This window comes from Dermacentor albipictus, chromosome 5, assembly GCF_038994185.2.
Source record: "Dermacentor albipictus isolate Rhodes 1998 colony chromosome 5, USDA_Dalb.pri_finalv2, whole genome shotgun sequence".
NCBI lineage: Eukaryota > Metazoa > Arthropoda > Arachnida > Ixodida > Ixodidae > Dermacentor > Dermacentor albipictus.
The window spans coordinates 109,726,154-109,742,634 of record NC_091825.1 but is presented as its reverse complement, the minus strand read 5'-3'; the positions used below and the strand labels follow the sequence as shown (position 1 = coordinate 109,742,634).

The 16,481-nt window shown below is 47.7% G+C and overlaps 1 protein-coding gene across 5 annotated transcripts in view; it reads left to right on the top strand.

The window, feature by feature from the left end:
• The first annotated feature begins 6,052 nt into the window (after positions 1 to 6,052).
• Positions 6,053 to 16,481, top strand: part of LOC135920709 (uncharacterized) — a 311,372-nt gene continuing 300,943 nt past the window's right edge. For 2 of the 5 annotated variants that reach the window (XM_070538734.1, XM_070538733.1), the window contains exon 1: positions 6,084 to 6,100. The gene's annotated coding sequence lies outside the window, so the exon portion shown is untranslated. Of the gene's footprint in view, positions 6,101 to 16,481 lie in introns of all 5 variants that reach the window. The other 3 variants (XR_011514578.1, XM_070538730.1, XM_070538735.1) reach the window with 3 other exon arrangements.

The following is a 16,481-nucleotide window of genomic DNA, read 5'->3' as shown; positions in this document are numbered from 1 at the left end:
GGTAACAACGCATTTCGTTGGAAACGTTTGCACAGCGAACTGCTGCATATATAACGTCATAAACGCTTGCAAAAGGCATTGAGGGCCTTGCCTCGCAAATGGCGGAAATTGTTTTATCAGAGCTCCACTTGTCAAATGCGTTGGACGCTGAGGACTCGCTAACACCGCACCTCTTGTCAGAAGTTTACGTGCAGACGGGAGCAACGCCCGAAGACATCTTATAGTTCCGTGTCATTCATAAAATTAACAAGTGTGGGGCGGACTTCGCTCGTCGACTTTCAGGCCGAAGTCAGCAATATATCTGAGCGTATGTCGCCATAGAATGGCGAAGAAATAAAAATCTCGCCGCGCCAGTTGTCCGTACGCAATATAACAGTGTAGGTATGCACTCGTTTAACAGTTTGTGCAATGTTCGTCTTCGAGTTATCTTGTCAACGCCAACTCCAAATTACGCCTGAAAGACCCTCCACGTGGTTGCCACTTTGCCAGTAGAATTCATGTATAGCTCTGTTTTTCAATTAGATAGTCTAAGCTGTTCTATAGGTATCCTAGAGAGAGAGAGAAAGAGAGAGAGAGAGAAGGAAGAAAGGGGAAAGGGTGGGAGGTTAACGAGGTGGGTACATCCGGTTTGCTACCCTAAGCTGCGGAGAGAAGGGAGGGGGAAGTAAAGTGATAGCAAATTTAGACAAAGAAAGAAAGGAGCATAGACGCACAAGCACAGTCAAATGTTGTCACCACACAGCACAGTAGCACTTGCAATATGTATCCTAAAAATTTACTACGCTTACTTGAATGGAGCGTGCGAGAAATAAAAGAAAATGCTTATCTTGGCCTTACTTGTACAAACCGGTACGTGACCTAAGCTCACTCATTTAGTGGTTAAATCAGCGTGCGTTGTTAAAACAAGCGTTTACCACCAAACCCTGGTTGCATTCGTGATGAGGCTGAATATTTTTTTTTGTCTTCGTTATTCTTTTTCTTGGAAGCATGACGTATACAGCCTGCTCCGCCGTCCGTCGAGCATTATGAAATTAGCCGTCCCAGTAACCTCCCGCGGGTCTGTTCGCCAGCGCTGTATATAATTGGCCTCGTAATCTGGGCTCCGCGCGTTGTGTGTGTGTGTGTGGGGGGGGGGGGGGGGGGGTCGGAGCTTTGCGTGACTAATGGGAACCGAGCTGCCCCGAGATGAACTCAGGCGGAAAGAGTCGCGCCCTTTCGTGTGCGTTTCGTTGTTCGATTTCTCTCTTTCTTCACCGACAGGCGACATAGATTCTGGCGTAAGGACCTTATGGCGAATTTTGCTTTGCTGTTAATTATTCATGTACTAGGGGTCTAAACGCGTGGTCTAGGGGTTTATAAACCACTAGACGTAGAACAGTCGTGTACTCTAAATTTGTCGCTTGATTTTAGAGGACCCATCGGAAATATGGACTAAGAAATATAGACATGCGCGGTGCGTAGACGACACGCTGACGATCGTGTCTGCAAAGTGTCAAATTGCTGCTCCACGGCGTGAAAACAGTTAAAATTTCAAGCGAACGCCCGTGCGCTTTCTCTCTCGCGAAAGCCGCGCTTCCTGCCCGATGATCAGGTTGACACGCACGCGCCTCGATACGTAAGACGCACTGTATGCAGCCTCACCGAATATGGCGTGCAACGTCTGTAGAACGTCCAATCCAGCACCACCACTGGAAATGCGCCGTGCTGTGATAATTAAACGAAGAGAGGAAAAATATAGCAGGCGGGAACTCGGTGGCGTGTTCGTGACGCGGTCCCTCGACTCCAAAATGGGAAAAACCGGGACGGAATGTCGGCTACGGCTTCTAGTCAATGCATGTATTATTATTATTATTATTATTATTATTATTATTATTATTATTATTATTATTATTGTTGTTGTTGTTGTTGTTGTTGTTGTTGTTGTTGTTGTTGTTGTTGTTGCTGTTGTTGTTGTTTATTGGCATCCCCTTTGAAACACGGCGGCAAAAAATAGTCACCTAGCCTGTTTGAGTTCATCAGGTATGCTATATGTGCTTTTTAAGCTAACATTTTTGCGTAGACATCTTTAGTGCACAGCTCTTAGGCGCCCGTTCCTGCGTTGAGAGTCGGCGTTCTTCGGCGTAACCGACCGAGCGAGCACAGCGACGGATGAAAGAGCGAACGCGGAGCGCAGCAGCGAATGAAAGACGGCGAGAGCGAAGAGAGCGCGAGGAGGAAAACCGAGAAGGAAGTGCAGCGAGAGCACGAGGGAGAAAGCGGAGGGGAAGAGTAATGCGAAAAGGTGAGCAGGAAAGCGGAGTGCCGCACGAGACGTGCTTCACACAGGCATGCGGCGAGCGCGTCCACCGGTGTCGTATGTAGCCCATGGGCGCGAAGCGCTGGCATGGGCTTCGGGTCCAGTGCGCATGAAGTATATTTCGCCTGCGCCGCCGCTGCTATATAATTCGCTCCGCGCGAGCCACGCGTTCCCGTGTTCACGCTTTCTTTCTGAACAATGAGCAACGCAACTGGTGGAAATGCTTCGTCTGCCGCTGCTGGTAAACGTGAGCTGCCCGAGCAGAGGCTCAGCGCCGCCGCGGAGAGGACGCTGTCATTAAGTATAAAATTATTTGCCACAATATATCGCTAACTTAAAACGCCTAAACAGCTGTGCTCAGAATTCCCATTAGGGAGTTCCGTAATCGTCGGTGAATTTTCTTTTTGTGTGTGTGTGTGTGTGTTCAAGGCAGACAGAAAAGTTAAGACATCTTGTACCGATACATATGCCTGTAAAGGATCTGGTCGTATCAATCTCTTCCCTGTTTTTCTATACCGATACTCTAAACGCCTCTAGCTTATATCGACTGCGAAACGGTTGATGCTTCCATCCACTTTAAGTCCAAACGCTCCTGGAAGGTGTACGTTACCTGCGCATCTCACAGGATGTTTACTTTGGCACTGCAGTAGGATGTGCTGAGTGGTCTCCAGGTTTTTCCTGCAGCAGACACATGCCTCATCTTATTGCCAATGTTTGCTGCGGTACGTTTTTGTCTTCACGCAACCAGCCTGAGGACAAAAGCATGCATAAACAGAATGCTTGACGACCGCCACCTAGTGAAATGGCGATGACACCTCTACTATGTCAAGTTATGAATCAATATAAAAAAATATTGCATGAAACGCTTCCAATAGATGGCACGAGAATCATCATGTTACCCAAATTTCTGATGAGGCCTCTGTACGAACACGGCCCTCGGACAAGAGAAACAGCTATAGCACGTCTTCCTGGTGTTTATTCTAAATAGGAACTTCTTAAATCGAAATCAGCGCTCGGCTTCTACCGTAATTCTTTTTTCTGTTTTTCTTTTTCGGATGCAAAACATTACGTGTTTCTACAGCCTCATGAGGGGCCCTTAAGGCGTTCTATAATTTTCGGTTTACTTTTCCTGTACATCAACCAGCTGTCTCAGTCTCTCACCTCCCTACCTTCCCTTCCTTCCCCCCCCCTCCTCCTCCTCCCGATCATTATAGATTAGGACAAGATTCCATTCCTACGTTTATTCTACTTGAAAAAAAAAAAGAAGCGTATGCATTAATTGGGAATCATGGAAGTACTGCGCTTCCTACAGCGGAAGCTCACATACGGTGAATCTGTCTGCGTAAACCATCTTTCTTACGGTTATCATAAAGAGTGCCCTCGCCTAAACGTTGTTTGTGCGTTTATGTCAGACTACAGAGTCAAGGCTTCTCCCATTGATATTCGATTACTCCTGCTTTGCGTCAGCCAAATCCCCATCTCATTATACCACATAATCCACTATTACCATATGTATACATACTGCGTTTGACTTGTCACCCATCTTACTGCTTTAGTACAGCACCTGCTTCCTGATCTGCACATTACATGACCTGCTCAATTCAAATTCTCAGCATCAACTACATTATCAGCTACTGCTGTCTTACTATCTTTTAACTATGTGTCCGTAACTTCACGTTCCATATCTCTGCGCAATCTTTGGTTGGTACGTTTCTGGTACGTAAAACTTGCGTGCCACACGTGCGAGCTGGTCCGGGACGTGAAATAATAAGAGTAAAGGCCCAATAACAGCTGGCAGTAGGGGCCTATGCCTCCTTGGGATTACATATGCAAGGCTTGGCGGTATCTGATAGATTATGCATCAGTCGGCCAGGTCTACCATTATCATGAATGCTTTTGTTTCACGGTGATGGCGGCGGCTTGTGCGTTTCATGGCTTTGTAGCTCGCGAGCGGTGATGCTGGGCTCAGATATTTTCCTTTGTTATCCGCGGCTTTGCTGACGAAAAGCTAGCGCGAGCAGACTTTCGCCTCGACAGAGTTGCTCTTAGTGGAATTTTTTTATCTATAACCTACCTGATGCTACTTGATGTAGGGTGCCGTAACTTTTGCTACGTGATGTCGAGGCCTTGACCTGATCTAGAACTCAGCAGCCAGTACTATAGGGGTGTGCACGTCAAGCAGTCAAGCAGATCCCGGAACAGTCTATGCATAGCGGTAATTGTATTGTTCAAATGCACAATGAACGTTAACGCAGTTCCGGTGTGACGACAATTGTATTTCGTTCTTACTTGTTCCTGTATGTCTCGTCTGGTTTTTTTGGTCACGTATGCTACTTCACAATTAGGTAGATACAGCCTTCATGCTTATATACCCTCCAAAACAAACAGAAATTATATTGCTGTGCGTTTCGAAAACTGTTCCAAGTCAGTACAATGCTGCGAGATAACGTATATTTGAGGAAAGGAGTGTTACGTCTCGACCTGTGTTGTGGGTGCTTTAACAACAATAGCAGTAGACAGCCCCTTGATCAAAACGCATTTACGCGTTTCGTCGATCCGTTGGGACAGTGGGCACAGCGCACCTGTGCATAGTAAAGATGTCATAACAGTACTAAGTTTGAACTAATTTCAGCCGATAAAAACTCCTGCAGCGGGCTACTTTAAAACACGCTTTCCCGAATAAGGAAATTGCAAGTGACTGCAAGCTCCTCGTCTGATAGCATACTGCTAAATGTCTGTAAGGATTAACTTCAGCTGTCATCAGCCTTCATTCATGCAACAACTTAACATTGTGAAAAGGCTGGATACACACTACAGTTCTTGTCAACATTTACTTTGAAATGTCGCAGCAGCGCTTTTGTCGCCTTTTGTAGCTGCGATATGCGAGGCCACGGTCCCAAAATCTTGTTCAAGGTGAACGGTTTTATATCTAACTTTTTTAGGGCTTTGCAGAGGTCATGTCTTTCAATCTCAAAAGATGGGCAGTAGCACAGTCTATAGATGTTCTATGGTCTCCTCGACACCGCAGGTATACATTGCACTCGGCGCTATCAGCCATTCCAATCAAACAAGTATATGCATTGGTGAATGCGAAGCCCAAGTGTAAGTGGCACAACATTGTTTCCTCATTTTGCGGAAGCCCAGGTAACAGCCACAGTTGCGTAGGTGGGCCGAGGGAATGCAATCGATGTTGGGGGAATTCAGGTGTGGGCAACTTCTCCAATGTCATACGGTGCGCTATAGTTTGCTTAAGTGTCGGACTGCGTCAGTTCGCGATAAAGGTACAGAAGCAAGGGTTGCTCCTTCATGTGCTTTCCTAGCAGCTTCGTCAGAGAGGTCGTTGCCGGAGATACCGTAATAGCACGGCAGCCACTGAAACATGACATCGTGTCCTTTCGCTATCATATGATGGCGCATTTCTCATATCTTCGACACGAGTTGTTCGCAAGACCCGTGGCGAAGAGCTGACAGAAGGCATTGTAAGATGACCTTCGAGTCGCAGAATATTGCCCACCGATTAGCCGATTGGTTGTTAATATAATCAACGGCACCTCGGAGGGCAACAAGCTCTGAACCAGTCGATGTTGTCACGTGAGAAATATTGTATCGGATGCTTATTGATCGTGACTGGATTGAATCACCGTCTGTGATCCGGACTGAGTGACCGAACGATATCCCCAGTGGCTTTCTCTTCTTCCTTTAATCTTTCCCTCCCCTTTTTTCTTTCCCAGTGTAGGGTAGCCAACCGTGCTCAGTCCTGCTTAGACGTACAGACGGACGCTTATGGCCTCGTTACATTTGAAGGCAAGTGCTTTTGGAAGTTCATTCTTTAAAGCAAGAAGTAACGAAAGAAACGGACAGTATTCTTGGGCCTTTACCATGTAAACCATTTCGGTCAAGCAGTAACGCAGCACTGCATGTATAATATCGAAGTCGCTTTGTACTATGAGAATGTCTGAGATACTTATTACTGAAAACGTAAAAAAAATATAAAAGGCAGCTATGTCGATTGAATCCTTCCTCTCGTTTTCCGTCGCCTTGGTCTCAATCATTCCTCACCTATAATGTGGTAGGATAACTATAAAAGGGCGCTCACGTACAGTCCTGGGCTTCGTACTTACCGCTACAATTCTCGAGCTTTGTCACCGTGCTTCAGTATGCAGCCGCACCAAGGATGGTCGCGCAGTTCAGATGCAGCGGTCCATCGGTCAAACTGCCCGACTAAGCATCGCACCTGGGCATTTGAAGCGGGACTTTTTGGTCCCGATCGTACGATACCCTGCGCTTGGAAGTGCGCTTACATACACAGCAGCGCGGAACAGCTGCTCTTTGCAAGACACTTTTCAATACAACTGTAGGAACGGCTCAGATATGCAGGACGATTAGAGGGGCGTGCCGGTCAGGTCAGGAAATGCGAAATTATGCGCTCTCCATGCTAACGAGTCAGCTGTCGGCGCTCACATATTTTAGAACACCTGCAGCGCAAGTACAAGTTGAACGCCTTCAAGATTGAGACGTCGAGTAGGATTCGGTGCCTCCGGCCTTTGCTTTTTCAGGAGCCGAATAACGCTCGACCCGTCGGGTCTACCCTGGGCTTTCGGCTCAATAAGCTCTCTCTTTTTCTTTCTCAGTTTAAGTTCGCGTGTGCTTCTGTTTAGTGAGGTGCGCACTTGGAGGCGCTTGCTTCTCAGTAGCATCTTTGTGTGTGTGAACATCATTCGGGTGTTGACATCGGTGGCGCGGGTAATTGCTCGTAGTTCTCGTCATTGACCAGGTATACGAGGGGAAGGAAAACTGTGCGGCCCATTCTCTACGCGTGAGCGAGGCGACTCAATTGCGTCGTAACGTGACTACGCCTCGTCTCCTTGCACCTGGCGGAGCTTGTTCCAAGGTGCAGCGCGATGCTATAGAGCCGGCGGTGCTCAGTCGCTGGGGGCGATTACGCGCATAGAGCGAACGCATTGTGGTCGGTGGCATCCCCCCTCCAATCTCCCCGTGCGCGGTTTCTATTGCGTCGTTATAAGTGGCGCCACTGAGACAACGCTGCAGAAGCCAGTGTCGCATGCACCTTGAGCGGGAAGTTGGCATTGTAAGTTGTCTTTGTTCGTCGCCGCAAAAAGAAGCTGTAGCACGTTTTTCTTTTCTTTCTCGTGGAGATATTGCTGCATTGAGCGAGTAAACAGATGGAAAATGAGGTGTGTGTTTCCCCATCGCAGATGTCCTTGATTACCTCGTTAAATCGAGAAAAAATTCAAAGCGTGGTTCACTGTTTCCAAGTTCCATGAGAGCTCTGCAACTATTTAGAACCGGCTAAGTGACGACGAAGAAAATTATTTATTTATTGTAAGCGGGTGCCCGATAAGTGAGCGGTTTTTATCTTTCCACAGTCAGTACTTGCGATAGGATTAACAGCTGCGCTCTCCTCTTCGCTGACTTATTAAAAAAAAATCTCCGTTTTTACGTGCCACAACCACGATGTGATTATTTGGATTGGACCACCTGGGATTCTTTAACATGCACCTAAATACACGAGTGTCTTCGCCCCATCGAAATGCGGCCGCCAGGGCCAGGATTCGATCCCGCGACCTCGTGCTTAGCAGCCCAACACCATAGCCACTAAGCAACCACGGCAGGTGCTGACTTATTGTCTGCTGCTGTTGGATAATTCGCTAGTTTTACAGCGAAGCCGTTAACGCCAGCTTCACAGCCGTTTTCATGTGGCGATGAAGGCCGGTGGGCGGCGGCGCTGTCGGTATCAAACGTCAATGAAAGAACAGCTAACAACATAACCTGCGTTGGAATCGAGAATTTTTGCCTTCAAGAAGCACAATTATCAATGATCTGGAAACAAAAGTTACGTTAAGTATACCACGGTTTACGAATACGCCTAAAAGTCCCTGTAATAAAAAAACAGTGCCTGTTTCGTTTGGCAATGCTCCGAAACACTGATGAACGCTGAGAAGCGTTCTTTAAAGGCGAGTAAGACTACCCAAATTCTGTTCGCGCAACTAAGACATCTTTCTACGAATTTACCTAACTTTGTAATAAACCTAAAAAGTTCTGGAGCATTGTAAAAAGCAATAAACGCCACCTGATATATATCTGAATGACGATTAAGGTGAACCCATACTGTCTGCTGATTCCCTTCTCATATTTAACAGAGCTTTTTTGATGCATTATGCTTTTTTCTCTCATTATATAATGTTTGCTCTCCTTATCCAGACGAGATTAGGGAGTTATGTAGAAAACAAAAAAAAAATTGTCCGTGTTATTATAGGTTATTGCCAATAGTATGCGTTCGGTTCAATTCGCTTCCGACGCGCCTTTCATATTTAAATTCTTGGCTCTAGTTATGTGGGGCACTCTGTATATATTACTCCAATGCGTGTTGGTCTCAATCGGAGCGAGCGCCGGTGTGAAAGGTGAGTGCCAGCCTCCTTTCCCGCCGTCTCCTTCTCCCTCAGCGGCCATATAGGGGGAGAGGGTGGCGGGAGTAGAGAACGATGTCCTTTCTGAGTGCTCCAACGCAGTATCTAAACCTTCAGACGCAGACACCCCATAAATGGACGATATTGTGCGATGCCAAATCAGCGCTACAGGCGCTAAAATACTTATTAAAGAAAGGTCCATACTATCTGCTCGTGCTGGAAATCGTCGAACTTTATCACAGTGCCGAGTTAAGTGGCCACGCGATCACTTTTCAATGGGTGTCTAGTCATTGTGGTGTCTTTGGTAAGGAACTCGCTGACAGTGAGGCAAGATCGGCCTCCTCTTCCTCTGATGAAGAACGGATTGCCTACTCGCGACCTGACACCAACTCCATGATCAAGGCACTCATGCAGGACCTTACAAAGGCTTACAGAGCCCACTCTGATAATATTCACAGACGTCCACATACGATTGACCCAGACGGTAAATTCTGTTTGCCCCCGAAGCTTACACGGAGCAAAACATCATTGCTACACAGGATTACACTGCGAGCCAGAACGCTATTTTTCTAGCTCAGCAATTTTCGAATGCAGCAAGCTGCCAGGAGCGTGCTGGTATCAAGTTTCAAGGTGGGAAACGTTGTTTGGCTACTTTATAAAGCACTTCCGCCCGAGCAACGCCGACGCCGCGTTCAGACGCTGGGCACGCCTGGAGGCAAGCCTAGGCGAGCTACCGCCCGCCAGGCCTAACAATACCCAAGCCCTAAGAATCACTTTTCGCCAAGAATGGAGGTCCAGGTCAACGGACAGGAGATGTCTCCTGAGGAATTCGGTGAAGATGCCGGCTGGTGCATGATCGGCTCCAAAAGCCGGATTCCGGCTCAGACCTCGGAATCCAGACGTGGGCAGTCCAGCAAGCCCGTGAGGCGGCGTTGAGGCAGGGCCTTGACGTTCCTCCATGGGAGACCTGAGTCCGGGTCGCGTTAAACCTTGCCGGACGTACAAGAAAGTTGTATCCATCCATCCAACTACACAGGTTTCGGCTCGGCGTTGAAGCTTTCACCCGTCGCTACGCACACCTCATCGGCCAATCGAACAACCCTGATTGTGTACACTGCCAGATGCCCGAAACACTGCAACACGTACTGTGCGACTTCCCAGCATATGTGCTGGAGCGAAGGACGTTAGACAGTTTCCTAGCCAGCGTTGGCAGACAACTACTGTCGGAGGAAGCTATCGTCGCCCCATGGACTGACACTGCAATTTCAGTGCGTGCAACAAAAGTATTGTTGAAGTTCCTGCAGGACACCAAGCTCGACGAGCGGCTCTAGCGAGGCAACTGTATCATGTACATAAGCACTCGCTACTTCTCTTATCATCATCATCCATCCCAATACTTTCACTCCCCTTCCCTCTTCCCTAGTGCAGAGTAGCAGACTAGAGCGCACTAGCTCAGGTCGACCTCTCTGTCTTTCCTATCAATAAATTCTATTCATTCATTCATTCAGACACCCGAAACCTTTCCCGCGACAGCGCGCGCGTCTCAAATAGCTATAATACATAGTCGGTGTTCGACGAACGGGCCCCGAAATTTGGTTGCGCGACACGCACCTCTTCCGTGAGCGCCTTTGTACTGGTGATGAAAATACGACGACCACCGGTGACCACCGCAAAAACGGGTGAAAGTGTCAAAGAAAGCTGTTCGCTTTGAAACGAGATATTCGCAAAGATTTCTCCAAGCAGCCACATGCATAATCGAAGTTCGCGTCTTCTGAAAGCTGCCGATATCAGCCGACTTCTCCGGCTGCGCGAGAGGGAGAAGATGAGACGGAGGGAGCTTTGCTACTTGTTTCATCCCGTCTGCACGAGCACGCAGCGCGCGACGTCGGGAACCCCGCGTAGACAGCAGCAGAACGTATGCGTATGCCTCGTGAGTCGCTCGCTCGCGCGTGCGAGCCCGTTGAACATCTATGCGTGACTCGGTGCAATGAGGCTTACTGGCTGTGGCTAACGAAATGTGAGCTCTGTGGCTCGCTCGCTAACTCGCACACGCGTATACGCTGTCTCTCTCTCTCTCTCATTCACTCACTTAGCGTGCCCCCTCCCCACCCCATCCTGTTGCGCGATTCACCCACTTCCGCGAGACGAGTCGCGCTGGGAGAAGCAAGCAAAAACCGTTTGGAAATTGATGGAACGAAGGAGAGCGCTTAGACGAGTGAAAGACACCCATAGCCGGTGGCTCTGCGAGGACTTGCAACTGCACTATAGAAGTCGCGACCGCGCCATGGTGACTGCAGGGGCATGCAAGCAGTGTACACAGAAGGCTGCTCTCGCAGCTGTCGCGCGCTGCGGGTTTATTGCGTGTTTGTTTCGCTTGTGGTGGCATGGCGGCGCTGACCCCTTCGGCGCAGTGGATTTTGCCCATTTGGAGCCTCTTCAGCGCAGCCCTGTGATCCCCGCGGGAATTATAAAACAGAGCAACCGCGGACTAAGACGGCCACGAATATGATTCCGATTTCAGTAACGTGCAGAACCCAATCTTCAATGTAGCTGACAAGGAAATTTATTGACCCGTAGGCACGCTTACAACTGTGGTATGAACGAAAAGTACAGGGCGTTCTTCCGCTTGTTGTATAGTTGCTCGAAAGGTAGGAGAATCGATTAATTTGTGCTACAAGTTATCAAAGAAAACCTCCTACCCGCCGCTGGGGCTATGTGCATATGTACGTTCGTCTGTGAACATGGGAACGCGGGCTCGACATCCGAAAGTGGCCACCGCATTGCAAAGAGGACTGCACGCAAAAACTTTAATGTATTTAGGTTTAGTTTTGAGTCAAAGACTCCTGGGCGGTTGAAATGGACCCGAGCGCCTCCCACTACGGCGTATCTGGTAGCACCTGTATTTCTCAGGGACGTTGAGCCCTGTAATTTCATCAAGAAACACTGAACCGGAGGACCGTGACACGTGGCAAGACACGGAGTGAAGCAAGTAAACAAAACAGAAAGTGTCGGATGCCATCGCGGATGGCTGTCAAAGCGAGTGACGACTTTCTCGGGTGACTTCTCTGACGATATTCATGGCAAACCTTATGTGGGCGCTGCCGATGCACCTTCAGTGATACTTTTTTAGTTCAAGATGGGGTAGCGCCACACTTTTCTTTTTAATTCGAAAGCATGTCCTTAGGCATAATACAAAAGATGTTAAAAATACACGAACAGATTCGACTCGTGCAAAAAATCTAGGAGTGAACGATGATGGGGTCCATGAATCCAACGTTCAAGGTCGGGTGGGCGGCCAGGCCGAAGGCCTGTTGCCCGGAGGTGGCGGAGACGGCTTAGATGAAGTCCTGGGCACGTCCATAATAGGTGTGTTACTGTCACATTTTCGATTCCTGTGTTGCAAAATGGGCACGTTGAGCCGTAAGGACCATGGTAGTGTTGTGGCCAGAGAGCGGTCACAGACGGGGTGAGCGCGACTCCGACACGTAGCCTCCTTAACGTAACCTCCTCTCGGCGGGTTAACCCACCAGGGAGGTCTGACCCACACGGAGGTAGCGCCACACTTGAAACGCTATCCAGCGCCCGCCACGTGTGCGCAAAATGCGTGTGTTGGCGATGGTGTCATCACGTGAATCTGTGTAGACCGCGCCTTCCTTTCATCATTCCTCCAATATCCACGGGACGTCAACGCCAGCGCTCTACATTTGCACGTACTGCCCTCTCCGTCTCCGCGCATGCTCATCATTTCACCTTCCTTGCGCACCTACTATCCTCCTCCATGCATTCTGTTACCCTATCCGTCTATAGAGTGGGAAACACTAACCAACCGAAGGGGGCGAAGTAGCTGAAGGAAGCTGCCACTTTAATACGAGTAAAGAAATTACGCAGATTCAACGCACAAGTTGGGTTCTATGTGAAGCGAAGTTTTTGTGGCGCAGTCAAACAAATGTTATACACAGTTAATGGCAAACGTACAATTGTGCTTGCTTTCATCCTTATGCAACGTGTTATCTCATGCAATTGTGATGTTTATGCGCCGCAGTGGTCACAGCTTCCATATCTCTCGTGTCACATTGGCACATACATGCAAATTCATTTACGATGGTTTCCGTGCCCCTTGCATAACAGTGACACATATTCCCATACTGGAGCATTATCCTAGTTTGGGCAAACATCCAGTGACGCATGCTGAATGGTCTAATCATAGAAAGTTAAGTAAATAAAAAAATGCCGTCGAATATTATGCGACATTCCATTAAGAGACAGGTGTGCTTGAGGTATACCTATTAGACAACATTATATGTTCATGCTTTACGTAGAAATTCAATTGTTCATTACGCAGAACAGAGGTAGGCTTACTCGCCTTGCCTCGCCTTTATAGCATAAGGGCTTATATAAGCCCCTTTGCTGATACAGTCCAAACCCGCGATAACGAAATTCTCGCGACAACGAAACATTTTCGTATCCCCGGCGAACGCCCATAGGGTTCAATGCATTTCGTACCTCTCGGCAACGAAATTCGAAGCGCATATGAGCTTCGTGTATTATATATATATATATATATATATATATATATATATATATATATATATATATAAACGAGAAGAAAGGGGGTTAACCAAGGGACCCGATATTTATTAGTCATATAATGAGAAGCCAACAAACATTGACACCAAGTACAACATAGGGGAAATTACTTGTGCTTAATGAATAGAATGAAGAAACGATAAATTAATGGAAATTAAAGTGGATGAAAAAACAACTTGCCGCAGGTGGGAACCGAACCCACAACCTTCGCATGTCGCGTGCGATGCTCTACCAATTGAGCTACCGCGGCGCCGTTTCCCCATCCACTTTCTTGGGTATTTATGTGTACTAGTACAACCCTGGGAGTGTTAGCCAGCGCCCCCACTCACAGACCTTGGCGGCGGACGTGGAACGTCTTTTTTGCCGCAGGCGTCACGAGAACGTGATCTTTTCGGGTGAAGGCAACTGGTCAATAAACCCACATATGCTACCTGAAGGCATCAATGTTGCCGGATTCGAGACCCTCGTTATGAAATAAACGAGAAGAAAGGGGGTTAACCAAGGGACCCGATATTTATTAGTCATATAATGAGAAGCCAACAAACATTGACACCAAGTACAACATAGGGGAAATTACTTGTGCTTAATGAATAGAATGAAGAAACGATAAATTAATGGAAATTAAAGTGGATGAAAAAACAACTTGCCGCAGGTGGGAACCGAACCCACAACCTTCGCATGTCGCGTGCGATGCTCTACCAATTGAGCTACCGCGGCGCCGTTTCCCCATCCACTTTCTTGGGTATTTATGTGTACTAGTAGAACCCTGGGAGTGTTAGCCAGCGCCCCCACTCACAGACCTTGGCGGCGGACGTGGAACGTCTTTTTTGCCGCAGGCGTCACGAGAACGTGATCTTTTCGGGTGAAGGCAACTGGTCAATAAACCCACATATGCTACCTGAAGGCATCAATGTTGCCGGATTCGAGACCCTCGTTATGAAATAAACGAGAAGAAAGGGGGTTAACCAAGGGACCCGATATTTATTAGTCATATAATGAGAAGCCAACAAACATTGACACCAAGTACAACATAGGGGAAATTACTTGTGCTTAATGAATAGAATGAAGAAACGATAAATTAATGGAAATTAAAGTGGATGAAAAAACAACTTGCCGCAGGTGGGAACCGAACCCACAACCTCGCAGAGCATCGCACGCGACATGCGAAGGTTGTGGGTTCGGTTCCCACCTGCGGCAAGTTGTTTTTTCATCCACTTTAATTTCCATTAATTTATCGTTTCTTCATTCTATTCATTAAGCACAAGTAATTTCCCCTATGTTGTACTTGGTGTCAATGTTTGTTGGCTTCTCATTATATGACTATATATATGACTATATATATATATATATATATATATATATATATATATATATATATATGGTGAGAAAAGTGTGAACGCAATACCACTGGTAACAGGCAAAGAGAGCTTCTCTTTAAAAATACTCAAGAAAGAAGAGGTCTTTCGACGTGCCATACCTAAGCCTATGTGTTGAGCTTAATTTTTTTTCGCTGTTGTATAGCTGAAATTCGTGTATTTAATCAGCGACCTAAGGATGCACGATTGCCAACTAACTATATAGGCAAATTTTGCGAGCGCTATACAAAAGACTGTCCGAAGTGGCTTCTTTCTGCATATGCACCCGCGGCTGAAACATGCCTTTCTGTTGTTTTCCGGGCGCCCCATAGTAGGATCCTTGGGATCCACAGTTCGATCCTTGCTACACAGAAAATCGCACCAGGCAGTCCCATATGGCAGTGCATACCCGCGGCAGCTGAGTTGCACGCTTATATAATAAGCACACCGAGCCCATGTACGAGCCTTAAGCACTTTGCTCCGTATATACATGATGCACAACGCAGATGTGCCAATGAATTTCCCTGCTATGTTCCCTACTGCGCAGCCGGCTCCTGCTAAACTTCTAAGAAGAAAACTTGCGCGGCTCCTCGACTTGGCGGTTCCACCGTCTGTGTCTGCACTTTAAATAGGTATTTCCTTCCTTCCTTTCTTTCTTTCTCCCCCCCCCCCCTTTTTTTTTGTTCTGCGACGAAGGGTACTCAGGAAATCCAAGTTTTATGTCTTGGCTTTCGCCATACCACCAGTGAATTCCTCCGGTTTTCTTGACCCGCGTCTCGCGTGAAGACTTCGAATCGGCGCGACCGCGTTGCAAGGTCTGAGGTGTGAAGTCTCTCGCGTTGAGTTACGTTGCGTTGCGTGCGCCTTTATTCGCTTCCGTGGACGCGCTAACTGCGCGTGAAGTTAGTGGACCAGCGCTCGCGCCAATCAGTGCGCGCGGTTAAGAAACCGTGAAGTTGTGTTCGCGTGATAAGGGGATGCGTGTCTGATATGGTTAGGTGAGAACTCTGCGTCGTGGATAATGAGGATGCGAATTAAGAGGAGCTAAAGGTTGTGAGATTCGGTCGACTCGGTCTTTTGCTGAGCGAGAATGGCCGCAACGTCATTCACATACTCTCGTCCTTTCTTTTCTTTTAGGCAGGCGCACACACTGAAAGAAGCAATTGTCATGACATTAATGTGATACCGCAGAAGCGCTGAACAAGGCGGTGATTGTATGGTCAGAGAGGAGAAAGAGAATACGTAACAAGAAAAAGGAAAAGAAAAGTACGAGAGAGTGAGCCTTGTTGTGATGACTATATCGCAATTGGTGGGGAAGAATGGGTGGCACAAAACTAGAGGGGCAGAGAGAATGTCCATGACTCATTCGCTACAGCAGCACGTTCCATGTGATAGCTGCAGCCTTAACGGCCCGAATATCCTCCCACTACGTCTTAATCGCGTGTACTTGCATGCTTTCTATGTACAAAGTGGGCTCCGCCTTTGGGAGGGGCCAGAAGGCATGTCTGGTCAAGGAGGTGCATGGGAAGTGTTCCTCTAAAAACGCGGCGAATGATAAACGAGGCAAGTGCGCCGACATCTTGCTCTGTGTTTATATCTGTTTACGTGTTTTGCGTTTCGCGTACTCGACTATACGGGGCCTACACGAGAGTATAGCGAAGGCGTCTTGTTAGCGCCCGATGCTTGGATACTAGAGAGTTTTAGTTTAGGGGACGCAAGCCCCTTGCGTCCCCTAAACTAAAACTCTCTACTAATCTCTCAAGGCGCAGCAGCCTGGAAGTCGACGTACCAAATCTGAAAGAAACTAGGAAAAGC